Source organism: Melanerpes formicivorus, unplaced genomic scaffold (assembly GCF_026170545.1).
Source record: "Melanerpes formicivorus ecotype bairdi unplaced genomic scaffold, bMelFor1.0.p_v2 SCAF_2, whole genome shotgun sequence".
Taxonomy (NCBI): Eukaryota; Metazoa; Chordata; class Aves; order Piciformes; family Picidae; genus Melanerpes; species Melanerpes formicivorus.
The window spans coordinates 30,935,151-30,956,700 of NW_027142354.1; the positions used below are offsets into that span (position 1 = coordinate 30,935,151).

General features: G+C 42.9%; 1 protein-coding gene across 1 annotated transcript in view; it reads left to right on the forward strand.

The window, feature by feature from the left end:
• CHRM3 (cholinergic receptor muscarinic 3) overlaps positions 1–21,550 on the forward strand; it is a 208,544-nt gene that overhangs the window by 1,103 nt on the left and 185,891 nt on the right. The window lies entirely within an intron of this gene.

A 21,550-nucleotide genomic window follows, 5' to 3' on the forward strand; every position in this document is an offset into this window, starting at 1 on the left:
TAGTGAGAACATTGGAGAGTTGAAAGTGTTGAGAATAACAGAGGCAAAATAAGGGTCAAAGCCATTCTTCTGATATGCTTAAGTACTGTAATGAACTAAGAGGCAATACAATTTTCAGAGGTATGTTTGCACTTAATAATAGAAAGTTGTGTTTAAATATTCCATATAAATATATAGAGATATTTGCTAGCAAAACTAGTTACTGTTATTTTTGGTGGAAGTAGGTATTTACACAGTGAAATGGACAGATATACAGCACATCTTTTACATCCTTTGGAAGGCATGTTCTTCCTGCCTTTCTGTTGCATTTCAGCTGGCTTAGCATTTTAAATATGTCTCCCAGGTACTAGCCATACAACTCTGAAACCAGAAAGTCAGATAAATAGCAAAGAAAACATTACCTCACTTGTTTCTGCTGGCAAATTATTGGAGGGGGAAGGGGAAAGATATTGTTTCATGGGTTATCTAGCACCTGTTGATTCTGTAAGGCAGTTCCCTGGGTGCTCATTGAGTTCTGCGTTGTTCCTTAACCAGGCTTTTTATTTGCCAAATTAGCTGCTTTGCTTCAAAGACGTGACCTTTTCTTTTCTCCTCTTCCTTATCAGCAGTGTGCCATATATTTCTGAGCCTGTTCTTGCATCCTGAATGTGCACTGATTCATGGTGAAATAAAGGCTTTGTGACAGGTCTGGTGGAAGAACTAACCTCTTTAAACAGAGAAAAGGATGTCAGTACAATATGGGCAAACACTGCAGGCTTCTGTCTCCTATTCAGAGGTCTGTTACATGGCATTATACTGCCATTATTCCCTGTGTCCACCAGCAGGAGAACAGAGTCCAGTTTGCAGTGTTTCCTTTGTGACCAAAAAAAAAAATAATTGTGTGTTAACATCTTAAATTGTTTAAGAAGTGATGTTTTATGTTACCCTGACAATTAAAAAAAAACACTACTTGCTTTGGCAGTGTTGTTTGTCAGAATTGTTCCTCTTGCAGTCAGGCTCTTCAAGCAAATACTGTGTGTGAAAAGGCCTTACAATTGTAAGGCATGTGTAAGCTCTCAAAAGCACAGTTACCATATCGCCTCTTTCTAACTAGATTACTGAATGTCACTACACATGATGTGAAATCTGGAGAATTTTCTACCTTTAGCAGAATCCTATCTGGAGGCTAAATAAGCATTGCTTGTCAAATTGAACGAGAGAGTAAACAATATTTGAAACAGTGGCATGCATTTAGAATCCCTAAAATAACAACAATGATGATAGTTCTAGTTTGTTCCTGAATCCTGTACTCCATTAGCTAGACCAGAGAAATCTTTCACAGAAAGAGATGTGAAGATGATGAAGTCAAGCTCTTAGAAGAGATGGTGGGATATGAGAAGAACTTATGCAAAAGGGAAGTGGCATATCTTAGAATCATAGAATCAGCAAGGTTGGAAAAGACCTCAAGAATCATCAAGTCCAACCTGTCACCCAAGACCTCATGCCTGCTAGACCATGGCACCAAGTGCCAGGTCCAATCCCCTCTTGAACATCTCCAGGCATGGTGACTCCATCACCTCCCTGGACAGCACAAACAAACCCCTAACCCAATAACAAGAAGTGGAAACTCTTAGTTGTCCTCTTTATATTAAGGAACTTCATATGCTACTTTAATATTCAAAGGATTCTTTTAAAGATAGTGAATATATAAAGTCATCACAAGATGAAAAAGAAGCAATAAAGAGTAGAAGACAGGTGCTGTTTATGAGGCATTTATAATAAACCCAGAATATATAAAATACTAGAGGTCAGGACATCCATGGACAACACAAGAGGATCATACCAGGTAGTGTTATAGTTCTATTACCTGATACACAAAAATAAACCTGTATAAAACCCAACCCTAAATGAACCAACCAACCCCCCCTCAAAAAAAAAAATCAACACCAAAACTCCAGGAAGATAGGAAGAAAACATGGCGAAGGTTTAGCCCTGGATCTCAGTTTCTTGACTCAAAACAGTCTGTCAAAATGATGTGTACCGAAACCTGAAACCTCCTCTACAAACACTAATAGTGTGCTTGCATTTTTAACATATCTGCTTCTGAACCCCTGTTTCAGCCTCCCTGCAGCTTATTGCAGTTGTAGCTGAAGTGCTCCATTTGAACTGTAAATTGTGATTAATAAGTATTAAAATCAATCAGTTTTTATCTCCATGCTTTGTCCTTCTTGTGAAAATGCAGAATTCTCTAAAATGCCATTGCTTTGTGCTTAGAGTGTTGCTCAGTCAGAGTTCACACAGATGCATTCAGTGAATCTTGGTCTATCCTGCCAGTCCACCTGATAGCCAGGCTGCCTGAAGACATCAGAATAAATGGCATAGCAGGTACACTGAGAGAATCAAAATGAAGCATGCATTATTTATGGCAGTAATCACAATTCTACTGAGATATATCCTGAGCTGTGATGCCTGTGGCTAATAAACAGAAACAAAGGAAGTTAGTGTTTGTCTAGAAAATTTATGGCTTGTATGAGTTTAGACTAGGGGTTTTAATGATGGCTTAGTATATTCAAGTAAAGTAAGAACTCTCCTTTGCCCTTTTATTTCCAAGCTTACTCTGTACTTAATTTTCAAGCCGATACTGTGATCCAGAAGGAATGCACCATGTTGAGAGTCTTGAACAAATTATGCCACAGAAGCTTCAAAAGCACAGAAAAACTAGCCTCATAGTTAGGTATTCATTAAAAGAAGGCTAAGTAACCGAAGAGACATTGCTGCAGATGCGCTGTCTGCTAATGATTTTCTATTAGTAGGGCATCTTGACTAATAGTTTTCTGTCAGCATGTCCTGATTTCTGTGCCAGTCAACAGATAGGTCTGTCATTTTATTTCCTTTTAAAGTGTGCTATTCTAGGGTGAGATAGGATTTGGCTTTAAATGCACTGCTCCAAACAATTTCTTTATCTGGATGGAAACAGAGTACTGTTTTCACTTTCTATACATTTGAATTTGTGCATAGTTTTCTTCTGAATGTGTAAGGTATGTGTGCTAAGTAACTGGTAGGGGTTTTGCATTTTACAAAAAGTAGTAAATGAGTAAAGATGTTCAGAATGAGAGGATGCTCTGTTAAGGTTACTGTTGTGTTTGAATTCTATACCCTTTGACTGGATTGGGCTCCTAGAGCAAGTGCTGGGTTTAAAGCCCTGGCTGGCAGGTTTGAAAATGTATCCAATGAATTAATAATTAATTTTTAGCTTTTACTACTATGCTACCATAATAAAGCAATGGCAGACATTTTCTGTGAATGACTAAAGGCTTGGCAGTTTTATTAGTATGAAAAAAAACCCACCACATGCAAATACAAGTAAACCAATTAATTTTTTTTTGTCTTTAGAATGCTTCTTTTTTGTTTGGTTGGCTTGGTGTGCGTTTGTTCAGTTGTTTTGGGTTTTTCCTTGTTTTGTTTCCATTTGTTTTGTGGTGTGTTTTTTTTTAACCATTAGTGATAGAATATACTTTGAGTGCTTCAAATCTGTTTGAGTTGTTTATTCCCCTACTGTGCAGGTAAAGTTTTCAGTGGGAAGCCAAGCTACAGTACAGAAATATCCAATCCATTATCAATTTGATAAAAGAGGACCCTGAAAAGCTTGAAGGGTTTATATGCCATTTAATCTAGGAGAGCCATATCAACTCTTTTGATCAACTACCTTTGGTGCCAGCACGAGCTCCTCCCCTCACAGTTAGATCTTGAGATGCAGCAAGTAAGTGCAACTAACTATGAGAGCTTTTTGAAGGGAGAAGTGGCTTTATTTGAGAAAATATGGAATCAAGTTGATTTTACTCATTTGTGTTGTTACACTGGAATTCTCACAACCCTGAAATACACATCTGGATGATCTGTCCAGTATCATACAATTGCAAGTCTGGAGGCCAGGAAGTGCCAGCAGTTGCACATTCAGCACTTTTCTGGAGTTCCTCTTGGTGGTAACATGAGTTTTGGGGAAGCTCTTCTATCTTATATAGGGTCCAATGGTTACTATATTTGGATTGTTCACCTTAGAATTTTGTTTACTTTGGCCTCTGTAAATTTTAGGTAGATCTGTTGCCAGGTGTTCTCCTTTTCTGTTTCTCAGGGTGGCAGGGCTGGCAGGAGGAAGCATGTGGCATCACCACATGTGCTGTCACATCTCTTGCCTGCTTTCCCTGGATTCAGTGGGGACACCTGAGTGAGAAGGAAACAAAAAATAAAAATTTCCTTTGTTCTTTCAGTTAACAGGCAAAGTTCATTTCTGAATGTTTATTGTTTCAGAGCTTTTGAAGGTTTATGGTACATAAATATATATACTGGAACTGGATTTTTGTATGTGCATTATTCTGAAATAACATAATATTAAGATATTTAAAAGCCATATGGTCCCAAATAAAGGTGTTTTTAAAAAAGAATGAATTGTATGTATTATTATCCAATCAGCTAAATAATTGGAATACTCATGAGTGTTTATAAAACTCAGGAATATGTTGGCTGTGAGGCCCTCTGGAGTGGTCCTCACACTCCAGGTGGGACTATTGCCCACTCAGATGAGGACAGTCATGGCTCTGCCCTTTCTGGGTTTGTCTATCAAGCCCCTCCACTCCTGCTTGCTACTCATGTTAAGGGTTATTCTGTGCCACAAACCCACCTTGGGAACATCATGAGGTTTCTTCTGGCCTAAACCTCAAGAGTATAAACTTAGAATAAACCAAACCAGGTTGGAAGAGACCTTCAATATCATCGTGTCCAACCCATCAACCAATCCAACCCACCCAAACAGCTAACCCATGGCACCAAGCACCCCAGCAAGTCTCCTCCTGAACACCTCCAATGACGGCGACTCCACCACCTCCCCGGGCAACCCATTCCGTAGCGCAATCACTCTTTCTGTATAGAACTTCTTCCTAACATCCAACCTGAACCTCCCCTGGTGCAGCCTGAGACTGTGTCCTCTTGTTCTGGTACTGGGTGCCTGGGAGAAGAGACCAACATCCGCCTGTCTACAACCTCCCTTCAGGTAGTTGTAGAGAGTGATAAGGTCACCCCTGAGTCTCCTCTTCTCCAGGCTGAGCAACCCCAGCTCCCTCAGCCTCTCCTCATAGGGCTTGTGTTCCAAACCCCTCACCAACTTTGTTGCTCTTCTCTGGACTCGTTCCAGCAAGTCAACATCCTTCCTAAACTGAGGGGCCCAGAACTGGACACAGTACTCGAGGTGTGGCCTAACCAGTGCAGTATACAGGGGCACAATGACCTCCCTGCTCCTGCTGGCCATACTGTTCCTGATGCAGGCTAGGATGCCATTGGCCCTCTTGGCTGCCTGGGCACACTGCAGGCTCATGTTCAGCCTACCATCGAACAGTACCCCCAGGTCCCTCCCTGCCTGGCTGCTCTCCAGCAACTCTGACCCCAGCCTGTAGCACTGCATGGGGTTGTTGTGGCCAATGTGCAGAACTCGGCACTTGGATGTGTTAAATCTCATGCCGTTGGATTCTGCCCATCTGTCCAGCCTGTCGAGGTCCCTCTGCAGAGCCTCTCTACCCTCCAGCAGATCAACTCTTGCCCCCAGCTTGGTGTCATCAGCAAATTTACTGATGATGGACTCAATGCCCTCATCCAGATCATCAATAAAGATGTTAAAGAGCATGGGGCCCAGCACTGATCCTTGGGGCACACCACTAGTGAGTGGCTGCCAGCTGGATGTGGCACCATTCACCACCACTCTCTGGGCTCGGCCCTCCAGCCAGTTCCTAACCCATCGCAGTGTGCTCCCGTCCAAGCCATGGGCTGACAGCTTGGCCAGCAGTTTGCTATGGGGGATGGTGTCAAAGGCCTTGCTGAGGTCCAGGTAGACTACGTTAGTGAGGGGCTTGGAACACAAGCCCTATGAGGAGAGGCTGAGGGAGCTGGGGCTGCTTAGCCTGGAGAGGAGGAGACTCAGGGGTGACCTTATTGCTCTCTACAACTACCTGAAGGGGGTTGTAAACAGGCAGAGGTTGGTCTCTTCTCCCAGGCAGCCAGCACCAGAACAAGAGGACACCGTCTCAGGCTGCGCCAGGGGAAGTTCAGGCTGGAGGTCAGGAGGAAGTTTTACACAGAGAGAGTGATTGCCCATTGGAATGGACTGCCCGGGGAGGTGGTGGAGTCGCCGTCACTGGAGGTGTTCAGGAGGAGACTTGACAGGGTGCTTGGTTACATGGGTTAGTTGATTAGGTGGTGTTGGGTGATAGGTTGGACGTGATGATCTTGAAGGTCTCTTCCAACCTGGTCTATTCTATTCTATTCTATTCTATTCTATTCTATTCTATTCTATTCTATTCTATTCTATCAACAGGCCTCCCCACATCCACCAGGCGGGTCACCTGATGATAGAAGGAGATCAGGTTGGTCAGGCAGGACCTGCCCTTCCTAAATCCATGCTGGCTAGGCCTGATCCCTTGGCCATCCTGTAAGTGCTGTGTTATTGAACTCAGGATGACCTGTTCCATGATCTTGCCTGGCACTGAGGTCAGGCTGACAGGCCTGTAATTCCCTGGCTCATCCAACCGACCCTTCTTATGGATGGGCACCACGTTGGCCAGCTTCCAGTCCTCTGGGACCTTGTCAGTGAGCCAGGACTGCTGGAAAATGATGGAGAGTGGCTTGGCCAGCTCATCTGACAGCTCTCTCAGCACCCTAGGATGAATCCCATCTGGTCCCATGGACTTGTAGGGATCCAAGCTGCTAAGGAGAGTTCCAACCACCTCCTCATGGAACATAGGGAAACTGTGCAGCTCCCTGGCTCCTTCTGCCAGCTCTGCAGGCCAGCTGTCAGGAAGACGTTCTGCCCTTCTAGTAAAAATTGAGACAAAGAAGGTGTTAAGTATCTCTGCCTTTTCCTCATCCTTTGTTACAATGTTCCCCTCCGTATCCACCAAGGAGTGGAGGTTGTCCTTTCCCTTCCTCTTACTATTAATGTATTTATAGAAGGACTTTTTGTTGTCCTTCACAGTAGAGGCCAGTTTAAGCTCCAAGTGTGCTTTTGCCTCCCTAATTCTCTTCCTACAAGACCTAGCAACATCCTTAAACATTCTGTGGGTTGCCTCCCCTCTCTTCCAAAGGTGATACACCCTCTTTTTTTCCCTCAGTTCCATTAAAAGTTCATGAACCATCCAGGCTGGCCGTCTGCCCCGGCGGCTCATCTTCCAGCACATTGGCACAGCCTGTCCCTGAGCCTTCAACAGTTCTTCATTGAAGTAGGTCCAGCTCTCCTGGACCCCTTTGTTTTTAAGGGCTTTATCCCAATCTGAATTAGTTCCTTGAGTAACCCGAAGTCTGCCCTCCGGAAGTCCAGAGTGGAGGTCTTCTTGCTGCCCCTCTTGGCTTGACCAAAAACCGAGAATTCAATTATCTCTTGGTCACTGGACCCCAAACACCCTCCAACCACCACATCGCCCACCAGTCCTTCCCTGTTGGTGAAGAGGAGGTCAAGCATAGCCTTGCCCCTGGTAGGCTCTCGCAGCACCTGGGATAAGAAGCTGTCCTCCATGCATTCTAAGAACCTTCTAGAGTGTCTCCTCTCTGCTGTGTTGAGTTCCCAGCAGATGTCAGGCAGGTTGAAGTCACCCATGAGAACAAGGTCCGGAGATCTTGAGACAGCCCTAAGCTGCCTATAGAATGCTTCGTCAGCATCTTCCTCCTGGTTGGGTGGTCTATAACAGACTCCAACCAGGGTGTCTGCCCTGCTGGTCTTCCCTCTAATTCTTATCCACAAGCATTCAACCCGATCGTCCCTAGTCTCCATCTCAATGGCATCTAGTGCCTTCCTGATGTAAAGGGCCACCCCTCCACCCCTTCTTCCTCGCCTGTCTCTCCTGAAGAGCTTGTAACCATCAATTGCAGTGCTCCAGTCATATGAGTCGTCCCACCACGTCTCTGTGATGGCAACTACATCATAACTTTCCTGCTGCATCAAGGCTTCCAGCTCCTCCTGTTTGTTACCCATGCTTCGTGCATTAGTGTACATGCACTTCAGCTGGGCTGCTGGTTTCACCTCTGACTCTAGCTTGTTGCCCCCAGACTCTTGTCTGAGAGGACTATTTTCAGCCCCTTCCCCCTTCGAAACTAGTTTAAAGCCCTGTCGATGAGATCCGCCAATTCCCTACCCAGGATCTTTTTATCTTTGGGGGACAGTCCGTTCTCATATACAGTGATCTTTCCCCTTCTCTGGGACAGATGTACTCTATCTGTTGCCAGCTGGCCTGGTGCAGTAGAAAGTTTCCCAATATCAAAAAATCCAAAATTCTTTTGACTGCACCAGCCTCTAAGCCACTTGTTGACTATAGCTGCTGACCTGTTCCTTACTGTATTCCCTCCTGCAGTTAAGGATATTGATGGAAAAATTATTTGTGCCCCTGACCCCTCAACCAGGTCTCCCAGGGCCCTGAAGTCATCTTTGATAGCCCTGGGAGTGCTGGTTGCATCATCATCATTCCCTAACTGCATAACTAGTAAAGGGTAGTAGTCAGAGGGCTGCACCAGTCTAGGCAGCCTACTGGTAACATCATTAACTTGGGCTCCTGGCAGACAGCAGAGTTCCCTATGAGATGGGTCAGGCCGACATATAGGGCCCTCCATTCCCCTCAGAAGGGAATCACCAATAACAATTACCCTTCTCTTTTTTTTGAGGGAACAGGTCCTGATGCCAGCGGAAGGCTGTTTAACCTTAGGCTGCTTTGCCTTAGGCTGTTTAACCTTAGGCTGCTTAGCCTTAGGGAGAACCCCAGATGGTGTGTCCTCCGGCATCAGGACCACCTCACCCTCAATTTCCAGTGCTCCATATCTGTTTTCCAAGAGCAGCGGGGAAGGCGAGGGGAGGCAAGGAGGTTTAACTTTGCGTCTTTTGAGAGTAACCTGCGTCCATTCCCCTCTGCTTTTTGAATAACCAGCCTCTGCTGGGGGAGCCTGCAGAGCCTGCTTACTCCGATTCAACTCTTTCCTCTTCTGATTCACCTCTTTCCTCCTTTGGTCCACCTCCTTCCTCCTCTGGTTCATCTCTTTCCTACATTTCCTTAAATTTCTAAGGCTAGCAAACTTATCCCTCAGTCTGGCCACCATATTAAGCAGATAGTCAACCTGCTCACACCTTATACAAGAGTTGCCCCCACTACCCTGCGTCTCAAGTGCCAGGCTCCAGCATTCTCTACAGCCAGATACCTGGACAGCTACCTGCTTCTGTTCTACCTCGGTCTGGGTCGACACTGATGATAAAGGTTTTTCCATCTAAAGACTCATCCATCAACCATGTCAGCACTTCCTCTTATTTACTGTCAGTTGCATATTTGCCATGGAACCTCTGTGGCAACCAGCAGGTCACTGATGAAACCACAGATATAGGCCACTTAAGTTTACCTTTACAAGGAGGAATGAATTATTATTTTTTAAATTTTAATTATTTTCCACATATCAGTGTTATCATGCATATAATCACCTACTATCAGGGAACTCTTAAAAGGACATGTACTCAAATTAAGTATAATGATTTAAAGACATTCAAAAGTAGCTTTGCAAAACACAACATAGATAAGAATCACTGCACTTCTGTGACTTCTAAATGTTCAAATGCATATGGTATATCTATATCTAGCTTTGATTTTTTCTTGTAGCCTGTAGCAGCAAAAGGAGAAATGGGGGAAAGAGGAAAATCAGCTCTGGGAAACAGAATCTAGGCTTTTGAAAAGACTAATGAAATGTTTGAAAAAGGGAAAAATTAGATTCATAAGTTTTAATTCTTCCTGTTACAGCAGGCATCCACAGTTTAATGCATTCATTGCTTTTTGGTGAGCTCTATATTAAATCTGAATAAATCAATTCAGAAATTTAGATTACTATTTTCCTACTAATACTGTTGTCAGTAAAAGCATCTAGATATTGGCAATTTGTTACCTTGCACCAGACTGTTTCATTTTGAACTGAACTGTGGCTCGAAAAGTAGATCAGTGCAGATTTTTACAAACAGATCAGTCATAACTTCTGATAGTATAACTCCTGTTGGTAAATAAGGTTTACCCTTCAGACTCTGGTTGCTATGAAATACTGTTGGATACCCTTCTTCACCAGGAAACTTGCAAAGTTGGAATAAATCAGCATAAAATATTCAAAGTCTTAAAGGGCATCTTTCCTGGAGTTGTTTTTAGCAGCAGCAACTTAATGTTTAGTACTCTTGACTTTAAGGTTTGTTTTTCACAAAATCATGTAACGCTTCCCCTTACCACCTTTCATTTTATTTCCCTTTGTGTTATACTGTTCTTACAGCTTTACATAAATGTCTTTTGACTGCATTTTGTGTGAATTGAGTGCATTTTACAGTGGTAAAACTTGTGCTACAAATTTCTGTAAGCATTTCTCTTGACATTTTTTTTTTCTGCTAAATTATTGTCTTAAATGCTGTATGAAAAGTAGTTCTTTGCTGTGCTAATATTAGGTAAATAATAGCTTAGATGTATCTGAATACTGAGTCTCAATAATTGGTACCACTGACTTACTGAGACATGATATTCATTATTCTAAGAATATATGCCATTTTACCTCATTTCACTCTGTCATTAACTTTCTTTCTGTGTATGGTTTATATAAAAAAGACTAAGTTATACAGAAACACTTTAAAAAAGAATTTGTTACGGGGAAAAAGTGTCAGCCTCTTGTGAGACTTGAGCAAACTTGGAAAGTAATTGCTTTCCTTCAAAATAAAACTTACACTGTTTAGGATTTCTTCTGTGTTTCTTGTGTGTTTGTTTTTCAATTGCATGCCTTATGTGTGTTTTGAATCTGTAATTGTGCATCTCTTATTACACAGATCTTTATAATAAAAGTACGATTCTTTGTATCTCTCAGTTGTCACCAAGGCCCTCTCTTACATCTGCCTTAGAAGGCAATATATTCCCCTCTGGAGTTGGCTGTGTGTGCAATATTATTTCCTATTTAAAAATCAGGCCAAGAAAAGCATGAATAAGTCAATGCTTCATATAATTATTTATTGTTTTATTTTGTTGGAGTTATAGAAATTGCATCTCTGGAGTGACCACACTTGTTCAAGTGGATTCTGTGTTTTAAAATACACAAGGGCTCTTTAAAAGGAACACAAACTTTCAGGGTGGAAGATACAGATGACATGCTTTCTGTCCTATATTCTACCTGCCACTTTTTTTGTGTGTAAGCAGAATATTAAATTTATTCAAAATTAGGATTTTGTTTGCCAAACAAATAAAATCAGGAGAAGCAAAACTTTTTTGAAGGTTGCATGGTTTAGTTGAATAGGTGATGTTGGATGATGGGTTGGATGCAATGATCTTGAAGGTCTCTTCCAACCTGGTTTATTCCATTGTATTCTGTTGTTGACTTTTTCTGTTTTCTAGAGGAAAAAAATAATGTACATCAATAATACTCATTTAACTAGTTTGTGCAATATAGTTTCTCTTTTATTGAATCCTGTGTTACTTCTTTTCTAGAAAATCTCAGTCTGCTTTATTATTTGTTGTTAGTCTTTTACTATTTTTTCTGTTTTGGACAAGCTCATGCTGCTTATTCCCTTTCACGTTGCTTGTACTAACTGAAAAAACAAAAGTCTTTACTCTTACTACATTTTTTTTTGTCTTGTATAGGATCAACTATAAAAGTCGAGCAATGCCTCAGTGTAGTGTGAAACTAGTCTTGCTTGTCTGCTCCCTATGGTAGCTTTTATTCAAAGACTTTTTAATCCTAATGTCTTTGCCAAGTCCTGTCTCACAAAAGTTTACCAGTTTAACATGTTTACTCACATGTAAGTTTCCACAGATTTAGAGAAACTTTATTTCCATTCCTAAGTGAAATGGGTGTTGGGGTGCTCTGGTAAATAGTCAGTGTTTTACCACAGCCATGTGGGCATTTTAGTGGTGTGGAAATTATTTCCCATATTGGGAATATATTCCCATATAGCCTTATTCAGAACTTAATTCTAACAATCTGAGTTTTGTTTTCAGCCAAGTGAATTTAAGGCTCAACTGTGTTACACAAGACCTTCTTTTTTAGAACTAATTAATCAATGCCATGCATTACAGCTGAAACCTTTTGGATAACAGCAAGGTTTCAGCCATTTGTACTAATAAAAGAAAATGTGCCATTTGAGGTTTTCCTGACCAAATTTTAGCTTGATAACATTTTGCTGCATAACCTTCTAACTGCATTTCAATTATGTAATCTGTCACTTTTTAATTTTTCCTTTAGCTTGTTTCATAGCTTGGTACAGTTCAGAAGCTGCTGTTTTTCCTCCTCCAGGTGGCTTTACTTCAAATGCCTGGAAAAGAAAAATCCCCTTAAAAATAGCTAACAGCATGGTAACATATAAGAGGTATTTAAAATATCTCATGGTCCACTTTTTCCTGCCTGAAAGACTGCTGATAGTTTGGCTTTACTACATCAGAAGAAGGAGAGAGTATTTTTCATGTTAAGAAGATAATTTCTATAAGATGCCCAGCTATGTAGCTATGAAAGAGTGGCTGAAGGCTTTCGAGAGAGAGGATTTGTGAATGTGATTTTACTCAGGAGGGGAAGTGAAGAATCAGCCTCGAAGTGATGAATCCTGTGAGAATTGAGGCATTGAACAACTGAGCCTGAAGCAACACATTAGCATCTATAGGAGGTAATGCCAATGACTCTGAAAAGCTCAGATTAAATGAATGCAGGTGTTGGTGTTGGAAAACCAGGTCTCTAAAGAATTGTGCTAGTTACTATCAAGGAATTGTTCTTGCCAAAAAAGTTTGGAGGTAATATAAGTTGCAGTGCAACTTGACTTTGTGTTGACTCCAAGCAAGGTCATAAAATAGTCATGCATGTGATTTAGTTCTTAATGTGAGTCAGCTATGGAGCAGGAATACTCTTAGATTACTTTTGTTTGGAAAATTTGCATACCTGAGCTGATTCAAGTACAAGCTCACTGTATTTGTTAAAGATTTAGTACAAAGTTTTAAAACCAGAAGAACTAGAGCCTTACTAAGGAGAAAGAAGTCAAAACAGTGTATTGTGGGTTTTGGTTCCCCCACCTTTCCCCCCCCACCTTTCCCCCCAATTTAATAAGTTTTCCAGTTCTCCATACTGTGCACAATGAGGAAGAATACTTCTTTCAAGTAAGTTGATCAATGGAAACCTTGGAGTATTTGTAGAGGACTATTTAAATCCTTTACAAGTCTACTAACATTGTGAATAAACAGGATGTGTTACTCTTAAAAAAATTAAAAAAAGAAAAAATCAAAATCTTGCAAGTTGTAGGAACTTCTTGTGCATTGTGTTTGGGTGTAATGTAGTTGGACAAAAGGAGAACTGGTGGCTATTTTTAAAAGAATGTGCCTTCGGGAAAAGATGACTTCGTATTTGTGTTCAGAACGGATGTGGTGACTTCATGTGGGGAGATGTCCAGTGCTCCCAGCTTTTTCTGGGTGTCATAGATGAGAGGAAAAAGGAGCTCGTGACTGATGTGTTTGGCTGCATCTTCTGCCATTACTGAGGTCTATAATCTTTAACTATTTACTAAGAGAAGGGTTAGTTCAACTGTTCCTGAAGACTCGTTATTTCAGAGGATAAATAACACTGTCATATTATCATCACTTCACCGAGTATTATGGCACTGCTAATATTGATTTCTGTTTGGTTAATTTAAGAAGACTATATAACTTGCTTATAAACTTCAATTTGTGTAGCTGCTTTCATACCACATTTCTGTGAGCCCTATCGTTGTTGACAGAGGTTTTGATTATGTTTGACTTTTATTTTTGCTACCAGCGTTCTATGAACTTCGGATTGAATTCATGATTATAAGGTGTCTGATTACTGATAAGCTCCTAATTATTTAAAGGACTGAAATAAAAATCTTTGACTATTCCTCTGCTTTTCCTCTCCCTTTTCTTAAATTAGTCATGTAGGAGAAGAGAGCAAAAGCAAGGACATTTGCCATTATCTGGTTATGCTGTTGCTAATAATGCTTTAACTCACTGAAGGTACATGACACAATACACTTGAAAAGCTTCCTGTGCTCAGTCTGAACTAATTTATTGGAGTAACTGGACACTTTGCAAACGTGATAGTCTATGTAACTCTATTATATTTTCAAAGACTTTGATTAGTCTTTAAGGTTTTAGTTTCTTAATGGTATAAGGTGAAAATTGTCTAAGTGGAGAAATCTTTTTGTGACTGCATGACTGGCCATCCCAGCCACAACATCACTGGACCACTAGATTCGCGGAGGGCTTATTCTGCACTAAAGCTGAACAAAGTCTGCCTTTCTTCCTCCTCTGTGTTTGATCCTCAGTCAGTAGAGATATCTCCAGCTTCCAGCAATATTTTGCCCATCCCTATCAGTTCTTAGGAACTTGGAGGTTCTGGGAAGTTTTTGAAATTGGATGGTTTTGTGAGTTTTAAAAAACTCATATTAACTTTTTCCAGCAACCCAAAATAAGGTTAAATTCTGTTATATTTTTCCCCCCTTCTACTAGTTAAATCCATGCTGCTTTTCCAAGACATTAACTTTAAACTCTGGCATTTTTCCAAAAGGGAAATTTTGGTTTATGGCAATTAAAAAAAAAAAAAAAATCACCCTTTCCCCCCCATTTATTATGCATAGACATTCCACTCTGACTTGCCTGTTATCCATGACTAGCTGTTATGGTGTGGGTCTTCATGTTCCACCCAGTTCAAGTGATAAAATGCTTTTACAAGTTAGAGAAGCAGACTTTTCCAGGAGGTTAATTAACTTTTTTTATATCCCCAGACAATTTGTCAGAGCTCTTTTGCTTTTACAAGTTGTGCCGGTCCCTGAGATCTGAGGAAATTCATGTCTCGTCACTCACTGTTATGAGTGATATACTAAAATTGTCTCTGTTCTTAGTGCAGTTGTGGAGTTTGTCCTCTAATTAGGAATTGTATGGATCAATTAAAATTCAAAAGCCAGGAAGAAAATTGGTTGGCCTGCTCTAGCCCATATTGGAAGTATAAATAAAACAGAGCAGAGATCAGGAATAATGGCTAGGGGAGGGGATGAGAGACAGAGAGGCAATGCAAAGAGAGAATAGGATAGGATAGGATAGGATAGGATAGGATAGGATAGGATAGGATAGGATAGGATAGGATAGGATAGGATAGGATAGGATAGGATAGGATAGGATAGGATAGGATAGGATAGGATAGGATAGGATAGGATAGACCAGACCGGAAGAGACCTTTGAGATCATCACATCCAACCTATCATCCAACACTATCTAATCAACTAAACCATGGCACCAAGCACCCCATCAAGTTTCCTCCTAAACACCTCTAGGGATGGTGACTCCACCGCCTCCCTGGGCAGCCCATTCCAATGGCCAATCGCTCTTTCTATGAAGAATTTCTTCCTAATATCCAGCCTAAACCTCCCCTGGAACAGCTTGAGACTGTGTCTTCTTGTTCCAGTGCTGGTTGCCTGGGAGAAGAGACCAACCCCATCTGTCCACAACCTCCCTTCAGGTAGTTGTAGAGAGTAATAAGGTCTCCTCTGAGCCTCCTCTTCTCCAGGCTAAGCAACCCCAGCTCCCTCAGCCTTTCCTCATAGGGCTTGTGCTCCAAACCCTTCACCAGCTTTATTGCTCTTCTCTGGACACGTTCCAGCAAGTCAACATCTTTCCTAAACTGAGGGCCCCATAACTGGACACAGCCCAGGGGGTGGTCACAGGCAGGTATTCTAATCCCATAATGCCCTGCTCCCCTATAAAATGTCCATGCGGGGTCTTCACTTCCTCTTTTGTCCCCAGCTGCAGCCTAGGTAAAATGGCGTGAGCTGCCTCCCTTGGGCCTGCCCAGGCCCAAGGCTGGGTTGGGGGGGGAGAAAAGAGCCCTGGGGGGGGGGGGGGGGTTGGGTGTACCCCCAGGTGGGGATGGGATGTTCTTGGGCATGTTCTGGGATCTCTCTCTTTGTCACGGTGCTTGTGGTTCTCTGTAAAGCTTTCATTGATGTTTGTTTTTAAATTGTTTTTCTATTTAAACTTTCCATCACTTTTTGCAATCCCTTTTTCTGAATCGTTGTTCCTGCCTGTGGTGGGGAGGGGGTTTGCCCCAACCCATTACAGGGGCAAAAGGATTCTAGGGCAGAAATTGGCAGGGCTCATTGATAGGACTTTAAAATAGATTTAAAGGGGGAAGGGGTTGTTAATCTCATGCTTGCCTGTGGCAAACATTGGGGCAGCTCACCAGAGGCAGAGATGGAGTGCTAGCAAGGGCTCTCCACTTGTTGCCCCGAGGCAAGCCAAGGATGAAACACTGGGACACCCCAAGAGAATCAAGTGGAATTCACCTAAAAGGGTGACATGGCCAGCCCAGCTGAAATTCCTCTATGCACTGCACATATTATCCTCATTAAGTTTGCAGATGACACCACATGGAGCAGGAATGCTGATCTGCATGAGGGTAGGAAGGATCTACAGAAACATCTGGACAAGCCAGTGGTATAAGAGTGGCTGTCAATGGGTCCGTGTCCAAGTGGAGTCCCTCAGGGATCACTACCGGGACCAGTCTGGTTTAACATCTTTGTTGGTGACATGGACAGTGGCACTGAGTGCACCCTCAGCAAGTTCACCAACGACACCAAGCTGTGTGGTGCAGCAGACATGCTGGAGATAAGGGATGCCATCCAGAGGAACCTCGACAGGCTGGAGAGGTGGCCCCAAACCAACCTCATGAGGTTCAACAAGACCAAATGCAAGGTAGTGCATCTGGGTTGGGGCAATCCCAAGCACCAATATAGGCTGGGCAGTGACTGGCTTGAGAGCAGCCCTGAAGAAAAGGCCTTGGGGGTGCTGGTGAATGAGAACCTCAACATGAGCCAGCAGTGTGCACTTGCAGCCCAGAAAGTCAATCACATCCTGGACTGCATCAAGAGAAACATAGCCAGCAGGTTGAGGGAGGTGATTCTCCCCCTCTACTCCACTCTGGTGAGACCCCACCTGGAGTACTGCATCCAGTTCTGGAGCCCCTATTACAGGAAGGATCTGGATGTGCTGGAAGGTGTCCAGAGAAGGGCCATGAGGATGATTAGAGGCCTGGAGCACTTCTTCTATGGAGACAGAATGAAAGAGTTGGGGCTATTCAGTCTGGAGAAGAGAAGGCTCTGAGGAGACCTAATTGTGGCCTTCCAGTATCTGAAGGGGGCCTGCAAGAAAGCTGGTGAGGGACATTTTAGGGTGTAAGGTAATGATGGGACTAGGGGGGGTACTGAAAAAACCTAGAAATGGGTAAATTCACATTGGGTATTAGGAAGAAATTCTTCCCCATGAGGATGGTGAGGCACTGGAACAGGTTGCCCAGGGAGATGGTAGAAGCCCCATCCCCAGAGGTTTTTAAGGCCAGGCTGGATGTGGCTCCAAGCAATCTGATCTAGCATGAGGTGTCCCTGCCCATGGCAGGGGTGTTAGAACTAGGTGAGGTCTCTTCCAACCCTAACAATTCTATGACTCTTAGGAATTCAAATCTCTGCCTGTCCCAGCACTATCAAAATGAAAGCACTGGCTATTCTGCTGACGTGATTAGTTATCTTACTTCAACCCACCATCTCCTTACTTAACAGGTTGGGATCACCTGTCTGCTAGTGTGCCTGTACAAAATCTGATCCTGTACGGCAGTGGTAGGTACTGTAGTGTTACCCAGCAACCCAACAGGGTAGCAAACCAGTCCTGAACTGTGCAATGCCAGTGCAGCAGTTAAAAGGTGCTTTGAAGGCATGATTTGTAAGTTGGCTTTATGCATGGCATGTCCGGGATATGTCTTCCAGGCACTGGCAGATGTAGTGCAGAGGGGATATTGTCCAGACTTAGCACTGCTTTGCAGTCCAGCTCCCTGTTGGCCAAGAACTCCTGATAGTTTGTATCCCTTACTCCCCAGTTCATTCAGAACCTTCCCTGGTCAGTAGGAAAGGGGCAAAATTTTCAGTGCTAACAATAGAGTAGTTACTTCAAGTATTCTTTGTAAGTTATTCTTGGGCTCAGGTTTTGTTTGCTATCGGTGTATAGCAATTTGGCGAACTGATGACTAAACTGATGTTCAAGTAAGGTATGCAGTGGCATGACTAAGCTCTGATGGCTTGGATAACTGCCTGCTTTATCCGTGTCTCTTTTACACAAACCTTTTCAGTCACTACTGCACTTGTTTCTTCTTCCTTGTGAAAGAGACTGCAGGATGTGTTTTCCCTACTGTTTAATGATGGAGTTATTTATGGATTAAAAAGTGATTATTGCTTTCTTTGATGCCACCAGTTGCTTTTCAGCCTGTTTTGGCTTTTATTGAGGTGCTGGTTTTATGTGTGGTTTTGTTGGTGATCTTTTTGTTAGTTTGTTTTGCTTTGTTGTTTTTGTTTGTTTGTTTTGCTGTTACTAGGCTTGAAAGACAGCAATGAAGACCAACCCTCATTAAACAGAAGAGTAAATTTTATGCAAGATCAAATGGTATAATCTATGTATAAATGTAATTCAGGACTTAGTAGGGAAGCTCTTAGCCACTAGGGCATTTCAACTACGCAGTGACTCTCATATGTAATGAATATGACGAATGTATTAAATTGATTATCACTGATGAAATTGTTACCTTTCTATTTTTTGACTGTTCTTTTTGTTTAAGTTCTCCCTTCCCCATTCCCTTTAGTTCTTTCTCAAGCTATGGAATGTTCAAGACTCATTTTTAACCTGAAGTCTGTGTTCTCCCACTTCAAGATTTGTCAGCTTTCTGAGCTCTAAGCACTCCTACAGCCATGGCAAATTATCATTTCTCCATAGCATGAGACTGCCAGCTGAATGCAATTCGTAGAGGCAATTCATTAATTTACTCATTAGCTTTTCTTTCATCCTTATGGGGCACTAACAAATTATTCCCTCTGCCTTTGCTGTGTTCTTACTCACATCTGGAGGAGTGCTTATATGTCTTGAGGTTCCTTTGTGGTTGTTTCTTCTGCAGCAGGTAAGGCACTGCAAATCTTATCCTCGTTAAGTTTGCAGATGACAGCAAGTGGAGCAGGAATGCTGATCTGCATGAGGGTAGGAAGGCTCTACAGAAAGATCTGGACAGGATGTGGCCAGTGGTATAAGGTTCCACAGGTTTCAAACAATCTCGTGAAAAGCTACAGGCTTGGACAAGAGTGGCTGGAAAGCTGCCCAGCAGGAAAGGCCTTGGGGGTATTCACAGAATCACAGAATTATTGAGGCTTGAATAGACCTCTGAGATCATCAAGTCCAGCCTGTGACCTAACACCACCACACTGACTAGACCATGTCACTAAATGCCGCATCCAATATTTCCTTAAACACCTCCAGGGATGGCCATTGCAGCACCTCCCTAGGCAGTCCGTTCCAGTGTCTAATTACCCTTTCCATGAGGAAGTGCTTCCTAACCTCCAACCTCAACCTTCCCTGCTGCAGCTTCATGCCATGCCCTCTCATCTCACAAGTTGCTGGGAGAAGAGCCTGATCCTCACATTACTACAACTTCCTTTCAGGTAGTTGTAGAGTGTGATAAGGACCCCCCCCTGAGTCTCCTCCTCTCCAGGCTCCCTCAGCCTCTCCTCATTAAGACTTTCCCTTCAGTCCCTTCACCAGTCTCATTGCTCTCTTCCGGACACACTCTAGCACCTCATTATTTTTCTTGGAGTGGCCCAGAACTGCACACAGTACTTGAGGTGAGGCCTCACCAGTGCTGACTGCAGGGGCAGAATTACATTCCTAGTCCTGCTGGCCACACTATTCCTGATACAGGCCTAGATGCCATTTGGCCTTCTGTGCCACCTAGGCACATTGGTGGCTCACGTTCAGCTGGCTGCCAACCAGCACTCCCAGGTCCCTCTCTGTCAGGCTGCTCTCCACACACTCACCCCCCAGTCTGCAGTGCTGCATGGGGTTATTATGGCCAAAGTGTAGGACCCTGCACTTGGACTTATTAAACCTCATTCTGTTGGCCTCAGCCCATGGATCCAGCCTGTCCAGGTCTCTGAAGTGTCTTCCTACCTTCCAGCAGATCTACAGTCTCCTCCAACTTGGTGTCATCTGTGACTTTACTAGTGGTAGACTAGACCCCCCTCATCCAAGTCATCAATAAAGATGTTGAGTAGAACTGGGGGACACCAATGGTCACTGGACACCAACTGGATGCGGCACCATTCACAACCACTCTCTCTGCCTGGTCATCCAGCCAGTTTTTAACCCAGCAAAGAATGCACCTGTCCAAGCCAGGGGCTACCAGCTTTTCCAGGAGGATGCTGTGGAAGACTGTGTCAAAGGCTTTGCTGAAGTCCATAACCTTGCCAGGCACTGAGGTCAGGCTGACAGGCCTACAGTTCCACAGATCCTCCTTTCAGACCATCTTGTGGGTGGGCATCACACTGGCCAACCTCCAGTCATCTGGGACCTCCCCAGTTAGCCAGGACCAGTGATAAATGAGGGAGAGTAGCTTAGCCAGCTTTTGTGCCAGTTCCCTAAATACCCTCGAATGAATCCCATCTGGACCCACTGACTTGTTAGTGACCTGCTGCACCACTTAAATTCTAGCTACTTCCTTCTGGATTACATGAGGGATATACTGCTCCCCATCCCAATCTTTTTGTTAAGGACTGAGGCAAAGAAGCTGTTAATTATCTCATCCTTTTCCTTGTCTTCCATTACTATGTTTCCCCTTCATCCAATAAGGAATGAAGATTGTCTGTGGCCCTCCTTTTGCTGTTAATGTATTTATAAAAGCACTTTTTATTATCCTTGACAGAATTGGCCAGATTAAGTTCTAACTGATCTTTCGCATCTCTAATTCTCTTTCTACATAACCTTACAATAGCCTTAAACACTTCCTGGTTCACCTGCCCCTTTTTCCAAAGTTGGTTGATAGCTGGCTGAATATAAGTCAGCAGTGTGCCTGAATGATCAAGAAGGCAAATAGCATCCTCCTTGCATCAGAAACTGTGGCCAGCAGGAGTAAGCAAGCAATTGTCCCCCTCTGTTCAGCATTGGTGAAGCCACACGTGCAGTACAATTTTGAGCCCTTCACTGAAGGTGCTATCACATATCCAAGGAAGGGCAGTGAAGTTGGTGAAGGGCCTGGGGAAGAAGTCATAGGAGGAGTGGCTGAGAGAACTGGGGTTGTTTAGCCTGAGAAAAGGAGGCTTAGGGGAGAGCTTATTGCTCTCTACAGCTACCTGAAAGGAGGCTGTAAAGTGGGGAGTGCAGATCTTTTCTCCAAAGTTACAAGTGATAGGACAAAAGGAAACAGTCTCAGGTTGTGGCAGGGGAGGTTTAGATTAGACACTAGGAAAAATTTCTTCACCAAAAGCATTGGAATATGCTGCCCAAAGAAGTGGTAGGATTACCATCTCTGGAAGTATTTAAAAAATGCAGTACTGAGGGACATGGTTTAGCTGTGTTTGAGCAAGAGGTATAAAATATGCTAATATTAATTTGTAATGTTGAAATTAAAAAAAGTCTGTTTTTCAGTAAAATTAATGCATTGGAAGATTTACATTTCAGAATATCTGATCACAATG